General features: G+C 43.9%; 1 protein-coding gene across 6 annotated transcripts in view; it reads right to left on the reverse strand.

The window, feature by feature from the left end:
- The window catches only part of CLPB (ClpB family mitochondrial disaggregase), a 143,286-nt gene that overhangs the window by 54,588 nt on the left and 73,640 nt on the right, over positions 1–15,058 (reverse strand). The gene's annotated exons all lie outside the window — the stretch shown is intronic.

The following is a 15,058-nucleotide window of genomic DNA, read 5'->3' on the forward strand; positions in this document are numbered from 1 at the left end:
TTAGGATTATAAGAGAAGCATTAAAACTGTATCAATACAAAACTGAAGAAAACATTTGCAACATATATCACAGAAAAATAGCTAATAGCCTTAACATGCAAAGAACTTTTAAAAATCAAGAGAAAAACAAAGACCAAAAGTCCTAGAAAAAAATAGGCAAAAGACATGAATAGACAATTGACAAAGGGAGAAAAATGATTCTTAAACATTTGAAATGATGCCCATTTCACTCATAGTAAGGAAATCAAACTAAAACTATACCAAAGTACTCTATTTCACCTATTAGATCAGTAAAAATTCAAAAGGTTGGCAATATACAATGTTGGCAAGGCTGTGAGAACACAGCCACTTTCACACAATACAAGTAAGAATGCAAAAGGCACAACTTATATGGAGGAAAAATTTGCAATACCTAACCAAGGGCATACATTTACCCTTTGACCTAGCAATAGCACTTGTAGAACTTTACTGTAGAGATGCACCTCCCATTATTCCAAAATGTACATGTAAGATGCTATTCACATAGCATTATTTGTAGCTGCAAAACCGTGAAAACCAAGCACAGGATATATAGCTCATACACACAATGGATTACTATGTAACTACAAAAAATAAGGAAGATCTCCGTGAAATGATTACCGAGTGACTTCTAGAAAATATGGTTAAGTGAAAACAGCCAACTGCAAAGAGCATGTATAGTACATTATCTTTTATGTAGGAAAAAGGAGAAATAAGAAAATATATATATATTGGCTTAGACAACAAAACACAGGAAGGATAAACCAGAAAACAATCAAAATTGGTTATCTATTATACAAGGGGTCAGGGCTTACTGAGGAGAGCAGGAAAAGGTTGAAAGCGACACACAGGAGGGAGTTTTACTTCTCTGACTATACCTTTTTACAGTTTTTAGAAAAAGGTTAATGGTCTATATATTTAAACAACAAAACTAAAACAAGGAAAGGTAGATGAGAAAACCCCTAAAACTGAAAGTGAGTTGAAAAATTAACCCAATTGCATTTCAAATTAACAACATAAACACCCTGAAAGGAAAAACACCCACCTAAGTAACTGAGGAACTAGTATTTGACTATATACTCTTAGCCTTGGATGTAGTAGCTGGGCCAACTATAAACATATCCTGACCTGAACTCTTTTAGTAGTTCATTTTCTATAGTGGTTTGGCTGAAGGTCTGAAGACTTTTTGGATGTATTATAGGATTAAACAAATCAGTTGTGTATCAGTGCTGTTTAGAGTCAGAATTCTCACTGCAGAAGGAGGTACACAGAACTATGAAATGTGTGAGGACAAGGACGAACCCTGTAATGATGGACTGGAATGGGAGGTATTGGTGTTCTCAGGACTTCTAAAATAGGTACATGCATATGTATATACATAATAGTGTGTATATGCATATGTGTGTGTGTAATAAGCACACCTAGTACTCATGTTTTGGTATCCAATACAATTGCCCACTAAAAAAGTCTTAGGAAATCGGTAAAGATAGCCCTGTTTGCAAGACAGCAAAAGAGACACAGATATATAGCACAATATTATGGACTCTATGGGAGAGGGCGAGGGCAGGATGATATGGGAGAATGCCACTGAAGCATGTAAATTATCATATGTGAAACGAATCGCCAGTCCAGGTTCGATGCATGATACAGGGTGCTCAGGGCTGGTGCACCGGGATGACCTGGAGGGATGGGATGGGGAGGTAGGTGGGAGGGGGGTTCAGGAGAGGGAACACATGTACACCCATGGTGGATTCATGTCAATGTATGGCAAAACAAATACAATATTGTAAAGGTAAAAAATAGATAAACAAATTTAATTAAAAAAATAAAAAAATCCAAATAAAATAAAATAAAATAATAAAATAAAAAATAAAAAAGTCTTAGGACTCTCAGAGAAATGGCTGATTCCAGGGCAATGGCAAGGTGGATATAAGGTAAGATCGAAACATCTAGTTATGCAAGAAAATACGGAAATTAAAAAAAGAAAAAAGATGCAGGTATGGCACTCTTGGCAAATCTGAGATAATTTTAGCACCAATATAACAACTAGGGACAGTAATATATTATAGAACATTAAAGTAATAGTATCCATAAGCACACATAACAGTAAATAGATAAATGAGAGAGAAGGAATTCTTGTTGATCACAAAATGCCAGGTGCTGGTCAATTGTGGAGTGAGCACTGGAGTTGCTCACCCTTTTGAATTTTGTACTGTGTGCAAATTAACTATTCAAAAACAGGAAGAAAAATAAAACATTTATAAAATATCTCTGACAGTGCAGCAGGCAGAATAATGACCTCTGATGATGTCCACAGGTTTGAATCCCTGGAACCTGAGAATATGTAAGTTACTCAGCAAAAGGGAATTAAGGTTTCTCATCAGCTGACTTTGAGATGGAAAGATTACCCTGGATTATCTAGGTGGGCTCAACGTAATCACAAGAGTCCTTACAAGTAAAAGAAGAAGGTAGAAGAGTCAGTGTCAGAATGGTGAAACGTGGGAAAGACTTGAGGGACTGTGCTGGCTTGGGGATGGAAGGGGCCAAGATAAGGAATGTGTGAGACAAGCAGCCTCAAGAAGCTGCAAACAGCAACAAAACAGATTCTCCCTGAGTCTCCAAAAAGGAACACAACTCTGCTGACACTTTGATTTTCGTCCAATGAGACCATTTTAGACTTATCCCCAGAACCGTAAGTTACTAAATTTGGGTTGCTTTAAGCTGACAAGTTTGTGATCATCTGTTTGCAGCAGCAATAGGGAGGCTACCTAAGGAAAGCTACAGTGGCTGCTTCTGAGGGGGACCAGGGGTGTGGAAAGGAGACTTCTTTTCATTACACATTCCCTGGTACTGTTTGAAATGTTGATTTTTTTTTCCCACATTTTTTAAAGTAAAAATCACTGCAGCGCTAAACAAGCCAACAATAGACAATCACTTCAGGGACTCTCTACTGGCTTCAGAGTTGAGCACAAGTCCTCAGGCTCACCCCAAGGCCCTCCATGCTCCAGCCTTCCCCAACCCACCATCTGACAAATAGCCAGTTTCCTACAGGTCTCAAACACGCAAGGCCCATTTCTGCTCCTCCCACACCTGAAAAGCTTCCCTCCTCCCTTTGCTGATCTATTCTGCCTGTCCTTCAGGATCTGCCTCCAGGCCCCCTCCTCCATGAAGCCTTCTACAATGCCAACACTGATCTTCCCCCTCCTCACCTCATTTATTACATTCACTGTTTTTTTTTTTTGTTTCCTGGCCTTTGTTTAATTTAGAGTTCCATTACCTACTGTCATGGTGTTTTCAGTGTGCTTTGTGTTTGGGCCTTTTCACTGAACCAGCGCTCTACAGTGTACAGTCTGAAGGAAGGGCCTGTATCTTTCTTTCTACTCCTGCAATGCCTGGTGCCCATTTATAAATAAACTCAGTCAGCAAACATTCACTGAGCATCTATCATGTGCTAAGGATAGTGCAAGGTGCTGGGGATATAAGTCCTGCAGATCCAGACCTTACCCTGTATAATGAAGGCAAGATCTATTAATCAGATAACTGAATAGCTACTTGCTGTGGTAAGTGTGATAAAGAAATTATACAGGCTGCTTTAAGAGCAAAGTAACCTTTCTAGGAACCTCTTCTAAGGGATGCTGGTGGTCAGCTGCAGGAAATTAATTAATAGCTGTTGAATAAATGTGAATACTTAGATTCGCAATTAAATCAGAGGGCAATTATTCATTCAGAATTACAAAATATGAAAATTAAAAGCAGCTTTGAGACTGCAATCCAACTAACTTTATAGGTGGAGAAAACGAAGCCCAGTGAGGAGGAAGAGACTTACTCAAGGTTCCACTGCAAGGCCGAGTTAGTGCAAGTCACATTAGTGCTGCATAAGGTTCACTAGTAAGGGAGTTTCTGAAGGATTCCTGAAGTGGCAAACTCCTTTCTTTTGCTACACTTAAAAGAATTTTTCATTTCCAAAATGATGTTCAGACAGAAGACTGTGAGCTCAGCCTACAGAGAGCATTTCTGCTGTGTTCTCCGTGGGACACTGCTAGGCCTCTGTGTAAAGCAGCAGAGTATGTGAACGCTAGATGTGAACTCGTTTTGGGAAGGGAACCTTAGTTCTGACTGATCTGACCCTGGGATGCACCTCCGCTGCTATTTTGCAGGTCCTGACCTCTAGGGACTAAGGTTCTCCTTCTCAAAACCCTGTGCCACCCCTTCTCTCTGCATTCTACCCAAGAGCACACTCACTGGATGGGCACAAGTGGGCTGGCAAAGGGCAGCCGACCCTGCCTTGGGAAACTGGAATCCTACTCAGATGTTTCCAGGCCCAGTGCAGGTGGAGCAGAACACAGAACAGACCTGGCCCAACAAACGCTGACCTCTCCCTCACCCAAGGGAGCCTTGGCCTCCAGCTGCCACTGCTGATGATGAGCTCATGCCGGATACCAGCCAGGCTCATCTGAGGACTGCCTGGAGCCGATTAAAGCCTTGATGAAATGCGGGTGCCTGGTGGCAGGTGGCTCTGGAGAGCTGGGGCTCTGGCGCCCAGGCACTCTCATCTCTAACTCAACTAAAGCAGTGACTCCACTATGTCCATAGATCTGGGATACAGAAACACCCTTCCCTAGGGACAGCTCACCATTCTGCACTGCCCAGGCCAAAGGCAGAGGACAGGCCTCTGGGTCACTAAGGACCCCCTTTAGCCCTGACCTACTATGTGAACTGCAGTGACATCACTACAGAATCCCTCCGTTTCCCACTGTGCCTGACTGGACGGCTGTGTCTCTCTGGATGACTAATGGCTGTCACTCTCCACAGGCTTTCCTCAAGTTAAGTGACCGGTTGACATCTACACTTCAGGATACCATGTATATGCTATTTGCTCAGGGAAGATCTCCCTCATCTGCTTCAGACTAGATTAGGCCTCCATTACACTCCTACTACCTCCTACTTTTCCTTAATACTACTTTTCTCAGTGGTAATTAGCTAATAATTTTGTGATTATTTGCCTAAATGTCTATACTCTGCCAGACTAAGCTTCATTAAGAATGAGTAGTTTGAAAAAAAAAAAATGTACATACTTATAGTTAAATTTGGAGGTGACCAAGTTCATGTGTATTTTGAAAGTTAAATATTGTTATGTACATTTCTTTTTTTCACCTTCTTGATTTCCCCTTCCAGGTTTAAATTCAGCAGAGTTGAATAATAATGTTTAAATGCTATAAGCCTTTGTTCAAGTGAAGTAAATTGTTTTTATTCAAGTTCACAAAAGTTCAAAATATTATTGAGAAAGGTTTTATGCTACATAAGAGTCTCTGTGTATGTCTGCATGTTTGGTTGCTATCAACCAAAGCATGTATGGGGAAGATTTGCAAGACTTTCTCTAATCTTCCTTTTGCATTATTTTTCCTTTCTATTTCTTCTAACACCTTTCTTCATGTTATTTGTTGGCAACAAAACAGATTATGTCCTAGCAGTGTCACTGAAGCAAGAATCAGGACAAAGAAAATGATGTAACTAAAATCACAGTTTATTAATAAAGTTTTTCAAATGTATTATCCCCCCCACCCAAAAAAAAGAATGAGTAGTTTGGGAATTCCCTGGTGGTCCAGTGGTTAGTTAGGATTCTATGTTTTTTCACTGCCAAGGGTGTGGGTTCGATCCCTGGTTGGGGAACTATGATTCCGCAAGCCGTGTGCCTCAGCCAAAAAAAAAAAAGAATGGGGTGTGCTATACTTGTTAAATTAATAACTGGAAATCAGTAAAAATACCAGTATGGGTAAGAGAAGGTTTTTTAGGTAAGTTTTTAATAGTATTCCTTAAAAAGAAACTTTTATATCAGAGGGGCCCCTCCTATACACCACATCAGCTATGGGACCAACTAGTCCCAGGCTACAACCAGGCACCATCCAAGCCAATCTTTTCTGGTTTTGAGTGGCATGGAGGATTTTATTACTTTCCTTTTTTTTTTTTTTTTTAATAGCTTTACATACCATAAAGTTCACCCATTTAAAGTATACAGTTTAATGGGTTTTTTTTTTAAGTATATTTACAGAGTTGTATAACCATAATCTAATTTTAGAATACTTTTATCATCCCCCAAAGAAACCTGGCACCCATTAGAAGTCACTCTCCATCCCTCTACAGAAAATTGCTGGCATGGAGGGTTTTTAGCTCTGTATCCAAAACAACCAGAAGAAAACTTTAGCATCCAGTAATCTGATATGATTTCTTCATCATACAGATGAAAAAAGTGATTCCACAGAGAGGCTGTGATGTGCTGGAAGTCCTCCTGGGATGAGATGGTGGCAGAGCTGGGGCAGACCATGGTTCCCAGTTCCTGCATCCTAATGGCAGTGCTTTGATCTCTCTACCACATAATGTGTCTGTGTATCCCAAACTGCTTACCCCATTGGACTTTAAGCAACTTGAGGGCAGAGGCTATACTCAGCTTATCTGTCTTCCCCTCTTGCCCAGGAGTAACGATAGAGCAATGATGCTTGAAGTGCAATCCACATACTGGTGCTGGTCTGTGAACTTTGTTACCAGTCATCGATGACATAAGCACAGTAAGTACAAGTAAGTGTCCAGAAACTTTTATACCAACTTAAGAGTAATTTTGTCTGTTGAAGCTAATGACAAATTTGGGCCTGATTTTGTATGCCCTTTAAAATATAATTTCTCTAAAATTTTTTCAAAAAATAAAACCTGCAGAAGACAGGTTTTTCAGATAGTTTGAGCATCACTATAACCCCTCCCCAGCTCTCTTCTGCTTCTCCTTTCTCCCGTTTCCTTGAATCTCTTGCACAGGCGCCTCTTCTTATGTGCTCATACCTGAAATGTAGGCTCTCTCAGTTGTGTTCTTGGGCCTCTTCAGCTCTACAACTCTTCATGGACAACTCAGCTTCCACCAGCCTCAAGAGACTGACAACTCTTAAATCTTCATATTCAACTTACAGTCCTTTCTCTCCTGAGCTTCAGACTCATTTGTCTAACTGCCCACTACACATCTCTACAAGAGTATCCCAAAGGTCCCCCAGCTGGTCAACAGCTATTTATTACTCACCTATCATCTGCCAACTGTGAGGTTTTTTCCCTAAGAACCGTGAATATGGCAGTAAAATAAAGAGACAAGGTCTCTGTGATTATAAGGCTTTTATCCTAGTAGAGGGGAGAGGGCAATGATAAACATACAAACATGATCACTTCAGGGACTGATAAGGACCTCAAAGAATATAAAATAAGGTAACATGATGCAAAGTGACTGGAGGAGCTATCTTACTAGGGTGGCCAAGAAGGTCTCTGAGGAAGGGAATTTGAGTTAAGACCTGAATTCCCAAGGGGAGAGTGTTCCCATCACTGGGAGAGGTTGGTACAGAGACCCTGAGATGGGAAGGAGCTCAGTGTGGCTGAGGGATGAAAGAAGGCCTGTGCCACTGGAGAAGAGTGAACACCGTGGGTGAGGGAGTGACTGGAGATGAGGTCACAGAAGGCAGGAAGGGTCTAGACTACATAGAGCCTTGCAGGCTCTGGTAAGGAATTTGGATTTTATTCTGGTTTACACCGGTATACCAATAGAAGATTTTAAAGAGCAGAAAGACAGGGTTTTCGTTTTAAAAAGATTCTCCTGGCAGTTATGTGGAAGATGGATTCAGGGAGACAAAAGTGGAAATGGTGAGACTAGTTAGGAAACTGTGGTGATCATCCAGGAGAACTGGATTGTCCTGCACTGGGACTAGAGTTACAGCAATGGAAATGGCAGAAAGGGGATGGTTCCAGATGTACTTTAGAGGCACAGGTGACAAGACTTACTGAAGGACTTGACAGGTAGTGTAAATGAGAAAGAGAAATCAAGCATGACTCTAAAATTTGTGGCCTGAAAACTAGATAGATGATCGAATCATTTACTGAGATGGGGAAGACTTGCGGAATATCAATTTTGGGGGGAAAATAGAAGTATATTTTGGCCATGGTGACACTGAGACTGAGGAAAGAACTGGAGCCAGGCAAGTGAATTCAATGGTTAGCAATATATTTCTTTGAGAACTTTTAACCATGAAGGGATGCAGAGAAATGAGGCAGCAGATGGAGGTAGATATGGAGGTCAAGGAAGTTTTTAGTTTGCTTTGTTGTTTAAGATGGGTGATATTAAGGCATGTTTTTATGCTGATGGGAAAGAGCCAGCAGAGAGGAGAAAATAAGACAGTGTAGGAAAGATGCAATCACCGGAGGAACGAAGTAATTGAGAAAGCAAGTGGAAATAAGAGCCTGAGCCAAAAGCAGAGCTGAAATTAGGAACGTCTTCCATTGTAGAGGAAGGATGGCAGCATACAGGAGTATAGAGGCAGGTAGGTTGGTGAAGTGATGGTGGGATGATAAGGTAGTTCTCTTATGTCTGCAATTCATTTTCTCTATGAAGTGTGAGGTGAGATCATTAGTTTGGGAGTCAGGGAAGGAGACTGCTGGAGGTCTGAGGAGAAAGAAGGTATACAAAAGACTGTGATTTTACTCAAGAAGTATAGTGGGGTGGTTGGCAGTATTGAGTGTCGGAAATTCATGAACGTAAATGTAAAGTGAGTCCAGTTAGCATGGTTGTATGATTGTTTTTTCCTGAAGCAATATTCAGCTCTTCAGATACAGAATGAAGTAAAAAGAAATTGGGTTTAAGTAGGGTTAGTGTTTCATCAAGTTGAGTACAAAGAAGGAAGAAAGAAGCGAGGGAATAGTTAGAACACTGAACCGTGGAATCTGAAAGTGTGAGGAAGGGAGTAGGAAAATGTTCAAAACAGAACTAGTCATTCCTCTGCACCTCAATTCCACCCATACCTTCTTCCAATATTCCTTACCTTAGCACAGGCACATACCATCTACCGGCCATCTGGTCTAGAATCTGGACCAATCTTGACCGCTCCTTTTCTCTCACCATCTGATCCAACTGATGCTACTCCTAAATCTTTCTGGGATCAGTCCTCCTCTCCCACTGTAACTGCCTTGCTTTAGGCCCCACCTAGACAATTAAAATAGCTTAAAAAAAAAACCACTATTTATTTGGCTGTGCCAGGTCCTGGCATGAGCAATCTTTAGTTATGGCATAATAACACTTAGTTGCAACATGCGGGTTCCAGTTCCCTGGCCAGGGATCGAACCTGGGCCCCCTGCATTGGGAGAATAGAGTCTTAGCCACTGGCCTACCAGGGAAGTCCCTAATATAGCTTTCAAATGAAATAATTTTCCTTTCTTCAACCCTACTCCTCCTCATCAATTTCTTCCCCTATTTTTCTCTAACCTTTCTTTCAAGTCTAATGTATATACACAAAAGTACAAAAAGTGCATAAGGATACAGGTCAAAGGATTTTCCCAAGGTGGATGTATAACCAGTATCTAGATAAAGAGGCAGAACATTAAGCACTTCTGAAGTCTCTGTGTGTCCTTCCCCAGTCACTATCTGCCCTCTTGAGGGTAACTGCCATCTTGACTTCTTACACTGGGTGGTTTGTCTATTTTGAACTTTCCCATTGGAGGAAAAGTTCTATTTCCTTAGCAGGTCTTATGTTACAAGGCTTCATTACTGGCTCTTGCTTTCCATTCTTCAATCCACACCCTATAAATTCAGCTCTTCTGAATTCAGCTCTACCTGCAGTGTACTGAATAAAGTATGCTGCTTCCTACTTCATACCTCTGAACATGCTGGTCCCTCTGCCTTTCTCCCTCACAAACCTGGTAAACTCACACTCATCCTTTAAGACTTCATGTGAATGCCATCTCCTATACCATGCTCTCCCTGCTCTCTTCAGAGATTGACAAGGTCTTTTCTTTGTGTTCCACTAGCACCTTCTATACATCTCCATTAATACACCAGATGGCAATTTTTGGCTAAAATGTCTGATTTCCTCACTGACCTATGAGCTCCTTAAGGGCAAAGACCATGTCTGGATCATCTTTATTTCCCAGGTGCTGAGGGTGAGGCCTGTGACAGGAGAGATGCTCAGTTAAGTGTTTGAAAAATGAATGAGAAGACTCGCCCAGAGAGCTGGAAGGGGTCCTTGGAATCAGCTACCCTAATCTATTTTACTATGGAGGAGAAAGGACTTGCCTAAAGGAGAGAGGGTTTGCTGGTGACAGAGCCAGAACATCTGATCTTCAGCCCAGGGCTCATTCCCTTTCCCTGTATTGCTGGCAAGAATCAGAAGGTGACATTTCCAGAGAGCACAGGCTGAGGCAAAACCAATCCCTTCCACATCTGGCAGTGCAGCCAGATGGGCAGACACTGAAGTGGAACAAGAAACAGAGCTTTAAGTTTTTAGCCCTGACAACAAACTAACAGGCTGTTAAAGGGAAGATACCAGCACTGGAAAGGTTCCTTGCCTCAGGCAGTGATGGTGGGGAATTTAAGGACTGCTGGTTAACACTAACAACTGAGCCCTATACTTGGACAGAGGGACAAGGAAGAGCCAAGAAAGGAAGTAGGAAAGAGGCTAAGGGAAGCACTGGGGAAGGTATTATTAGGTGTCAGAAAGCCCAGCGTTTCTGAGGTGATGCACACTGGTGGCTGAAAAGGCAGGGGAGGGGCACTGTGACCAAGACAGCTTCATAAGTGAAGCTCTAAAAAGTTAAAAGCAAGTGGGCCAGGAATCAAAGACACCACATCTCCAGTGGTATCCAATCCATAGTGGCTTTGGAGGTTCCAGAGCATCCAAATAGGTATTGAACTATGGGCAGGGCACTGTGGCAAAGAAGGCAGGGAAAGTAACACACAGTCTTTGTCCTCAATCAACCTCAGTGCAGTAGAGGTGGGGCTGGAACCAAATCCCAGGGAACAGGGAAGACCTTAGAAGGGAGGTGGCAAGAGGGCTGGGGACTGGCTGGTAGAAAGCATTCCGCTAGGCTGAGAAACAAGGTCTTGAAGGGAAATGAGAGGCAGAAAGACCTTCATTAAGGTGGGAACATGGAACAGACATTATCATGGTGTTTTGCGGCCCCCATGGACCGCAGCCCACCAGGCTCCTCCGTCCATGGGATTTTCCAGGCAAGTATACTGGAGTGGGTTGCCATTTCCTTCTCCAGGGGACCTTCCCAATCCAGGGATCGAACCCAGGTCTCCCGCACTGTAGGCAGACGCTTTACCATCTGAGCTACTCAGGGAAGTCTTTATTATGGTGTAACTGGAGCCATTAGGGAAGCAGTGGGAAAAAAAAGTTAAGTGAGGGTCAGACTAGAACAACTCTAAAACCAGGTTAACAAATTAGGATGGGTAGGATTCCCTTTAAAAAAAAAAAAAGTAAGTGCTGGGTGTTTTGAAGTTAGTAACACATTATATGTAGAGTGCCTACTCTGTGGAACCTACACATGCCCAATCCTGACAAAACCTTAGAGGGTAGGTGGCACACTCTCATTCCAGATGAGGAAAGAAAACTTCAGAGCAGTCACAGCTTCCCCAGGACACATGGCTATTAAGTGGCAGGGTTGTATTCAGATCCTGACTCCACAGTTAATGCTCCTTCCTTGCAGCCTTTCTCATCTGGGGTTTCTCCTCTGAACCACAACTGGGAAATTATTTGAGTAATGATTTTTTCAATTCTCTCAGCAATAGCACACAACTTGTACCACTTCAGATGGGAGAGAAATTAATAACCCTGTGTGTAACAGATGTCTGAGAGCATTAGAGTTTAATTTTCCAGAGGAACCCTGGATGAGAAAGGCTGCATAGTAAGAGATATGTTTTAGGAAAATGTATCTGTGAAAGTGGGATCACATTCCTGGGAGGAAAAAGCTGTAAAAGCGCCTTAATGGCCTTGGAACCACAGGGATGAGTCAGCTCCAAGGGACTGAGGAAGGAGGCTCCCCACCTTCTCAAATTACTCATCTTTTCAGCAGTCCTGCCTTTCCTTCCTTTCTCTAACCTTTTCCTGTATGTGGCAGTCAAGTGCTGAAGCAGGCCTTTCTGCTCATAAGACAGCGACCCAGGAAGAAGCAGCATTTTTTGAGAGGAAAACCACAGAAGCCAGTGGATCCACTTTTCTGTGGAGGCTGGGCGTAGAAAGCTGGCACTGGACTCAGAACTCCTGCACACAAATCCATCTGGCAAACTCTCACTGCCCTCCCCGACATGGCTGAAGCAAGCCATCCTCTGGGAAGCCTTCTGTAACTGACCCTACCTCCCTGCTCACCAGGCAGAAGCAGGTATTTCCTCCTTGGTCTCCCCAGAGCCCTTTGTCCAGAACCCTGCTGGGGCACTCACCTGCTGTCACTGCCTGTTTCCATATCTGTCTCCTCCACCAGTCTGTCTCTCTCAGGACAGTTTGCCAGATCCACCTTAGGATGCCCTGAGGTCCATGGTCTCAAAGATGACAACTGGCTTACCCAGAGTCACACTACAGAGCTGAGATTTAAACCCAAGTCTGTCTGATCCCCAATTTTGTGTTCTTCTCACTAAGTTATGGGGCCTCCTGAAGATGAAGTGGCCTTTCTGTGCTAAGTACCCATCCCAACAGTGAAGTGTTCAGAGGCGGCACTGTAAGAGCAGACCAGACCACCTGGAGAGGCTTCCTTAGAGGATATAGCTGAGAAGAGAGGGAACATGATGGTGTTTTGGGCAGGGTGGAGAAGCTGTAGGCAGAAACAGAATTAAGAAGTCGTTAGATAGGAGTACAGATGTCATGGGGAAGGAATGGGATTATAGCTGCCAGGGTGAGCATTTGATTTCTTTACACAATCATGGAGAACCTATCTGTACTTGGGATCTTTACAGACATCATTACTAATCTTCACGCCCACTAATCCCTGTGATACTTCCCAGATGTTATTTATTTATTTGGCTATGGTGGGTCTTCATTGCTGCATGCAGGCTTTCTATAATTGTGTTGGGCAGGGGCTACTCTTTGTTGCAGCATGGGGGCTTCTCACTGTAGTGGCTTCTCTCATAGAGCATGGGCTCTAGGCGTGTAGGCTTCAGTAGTTGCAGTTCAGGGGCTCTAGAACTGCAGTTGTGGTACACGGGCTTAGTTGCTCCACAGTACATGGGATCTTCCTGGCCCAGGGATCAAACCCATGTCCCCTGCATTGCAAGGCGGATTCTTAACCACTGGACCATTAGGGAAGCCTCTCCCAGCTATTATTTTACAGACAAGAAAACTGAGGCTTAGAGAGATAAGGTAACATGTCCAAGTCAACAGAGCTAGTAGGTGGGGGAGCTGGGATTCAAACTCAGGCTGGCCTGACTCTAAAGCCCTTTTTATTACTCCATGCTGCCTCTTAAGGGGTTAAAGAACCTCCCACATTACCAGACTGCTGCTACTGCCTGGACCTCCCCCAGCTCTCATGTGGGGACTGCTGATCAGAGGGCAAGTGCACCTGCCCCCTCTAGCTCCAACCCTTTAAGGTCTGGGGGCCCTAAATCCTTGTGGACTAAGCAATTTTATGGACAAGAGTTGTGTGTGGATCCCATGAGCACAGGCTGGCCCCACGTCTAGGCCTGCTTTGGGTTTCACAGAGAAAGTCTCTAAGGTGCTGCAGCAAAGCCAGAGGCAAATATAGGCTGAAAAAGCTGGACAGTCAGGAAGTCAGGGCCTGCCCTCCCTGAAACCTTCTGGAGGTCAGCTGAGGTCAGAAACTTTGGAAATGTTATTGGCAAGAGCCCCTAGGACAAGGGAACAGGATCCTGCCTCTCGGTTGGCTGGTCACACACACAAGCAGACCAAAAGAGGTCAAGGGGGGAGGGAGGTCAGAAGTTGGCAAGCCTGCAGGCCCTGAGGGACGGCCACTTGTTCAGGTCGGAAAGGGAGAAATCAGTGGGTTAATGGTTTTGGCCCTTGAGGCTGGGAGGCTAGGGCAGGGGGTGTAAATGGATTCTGGGTAACAAGGCAGGTGGGTGAAGTGTAAAGGTGGGGGCTAAGGGCATCTGTTCCAAGTCAACAGGCAGGAACCATGCCCCTGGAACGGCTCAAATGGCCAGTCTTGGCCTGGGGGGTAAGGGTGGGGGTGTTTCATAAAAGGCCCGTGCTTCTTCATTTTAAAGGTGTTCGATCTGCAAGGCTGGGGAGAGGGACTCTTTGTAGAATGAGTTCCTTGTCCATTTAGGGGCTGATGGGAAGTGGGGAATGTAAACCAATGGACAATAGCTGCGGGTATTGATTGATTTCAAGGCATGGCAGAGAGAAGCCCCATAGTGAACGTTCTAATTCTTAGCTACAAATGTCTCTCATTGGAGAGGTTTCCAAAGGACAAAGTGAGTAGCATGTTGCCTGGGGATGTTAGCATGTTGCTTGGGTACGTTTTCTAAGTCTCTGCTCCTGTAAACAGTGAGTTAGTTCTTGCTCCAAAAGCACCAGTCATCCTAGATGCAGTCACCATATCCGTGAGCAGTGCTACCCTTTGCAGTGTTCATTCCCAGACCAAGGCGCACACTGGCTGCGCTGGGGCAGGTCCCTCATAGGCTGGGGCTATGGGCCAGGCCTGGGTCTTAAGACAGTGTGACTGTGGCGGATGGAAGGTGGTAGGACTTATGGGTTACTGGGAAATCCTTCCAGTCCAATCACAAACACTAGAAGATGATATGGGGACACTAGGCTAGGGAGGCAAAGATTCTGGGGCTGAAAGTACTTTCTTTGAAGACGGGGTTTTGAAACAGTGATTGACTGTAGAGGACAGCTTGCAGAAGATACAGAGAAGAAAATCACACCTCACTTAAAAGAATCTATTTAAACTAGTCACAGCAGAATTAAAATGGAATGGGCTCCCAGGGAAGAAGGAGGGTTCCCTCAGTCCCTGAGAGAATCCAAAGAAAGACCAGTCAGCTGGCTGCTGGACAGGTTTCTGCCAGGAGGAGAGAGGGCAGGCAATCAGGTAAACTGGAAGACTTCTGAGACCCTTCGAGCTCCCCGGTTCTATGAAGAATGACCACTGACAAGGAATGCCTTGGTGTCCAGGCCCAAGAGAGGGTCCCTAAACCTTCAAGAAGTGCAGTGAGGGCATAAACAGGAAGTCAGTGCCATACCAACTCAGGGCCCTGGGCACCATGCATCCTGGCAGGATGCTTTCCTCGCTCTCC

Source organism: Giraffa tippelskirchi, chromosome 11 (genome assembly GCF_054371585.1).
Source record: "Giraffa tippelskirchi isolate mGirTip1 chromosome 11, T2T-mGirTip1v1.2.pri, whole genome shotgun sequence".
NCBI classification, from domain to species: Eukaryota; Metazoa; Chordata; class Mammalia; order Artiodactyla; family Giraffidae; genus Giraffa; species Giraffa tippelskirchi.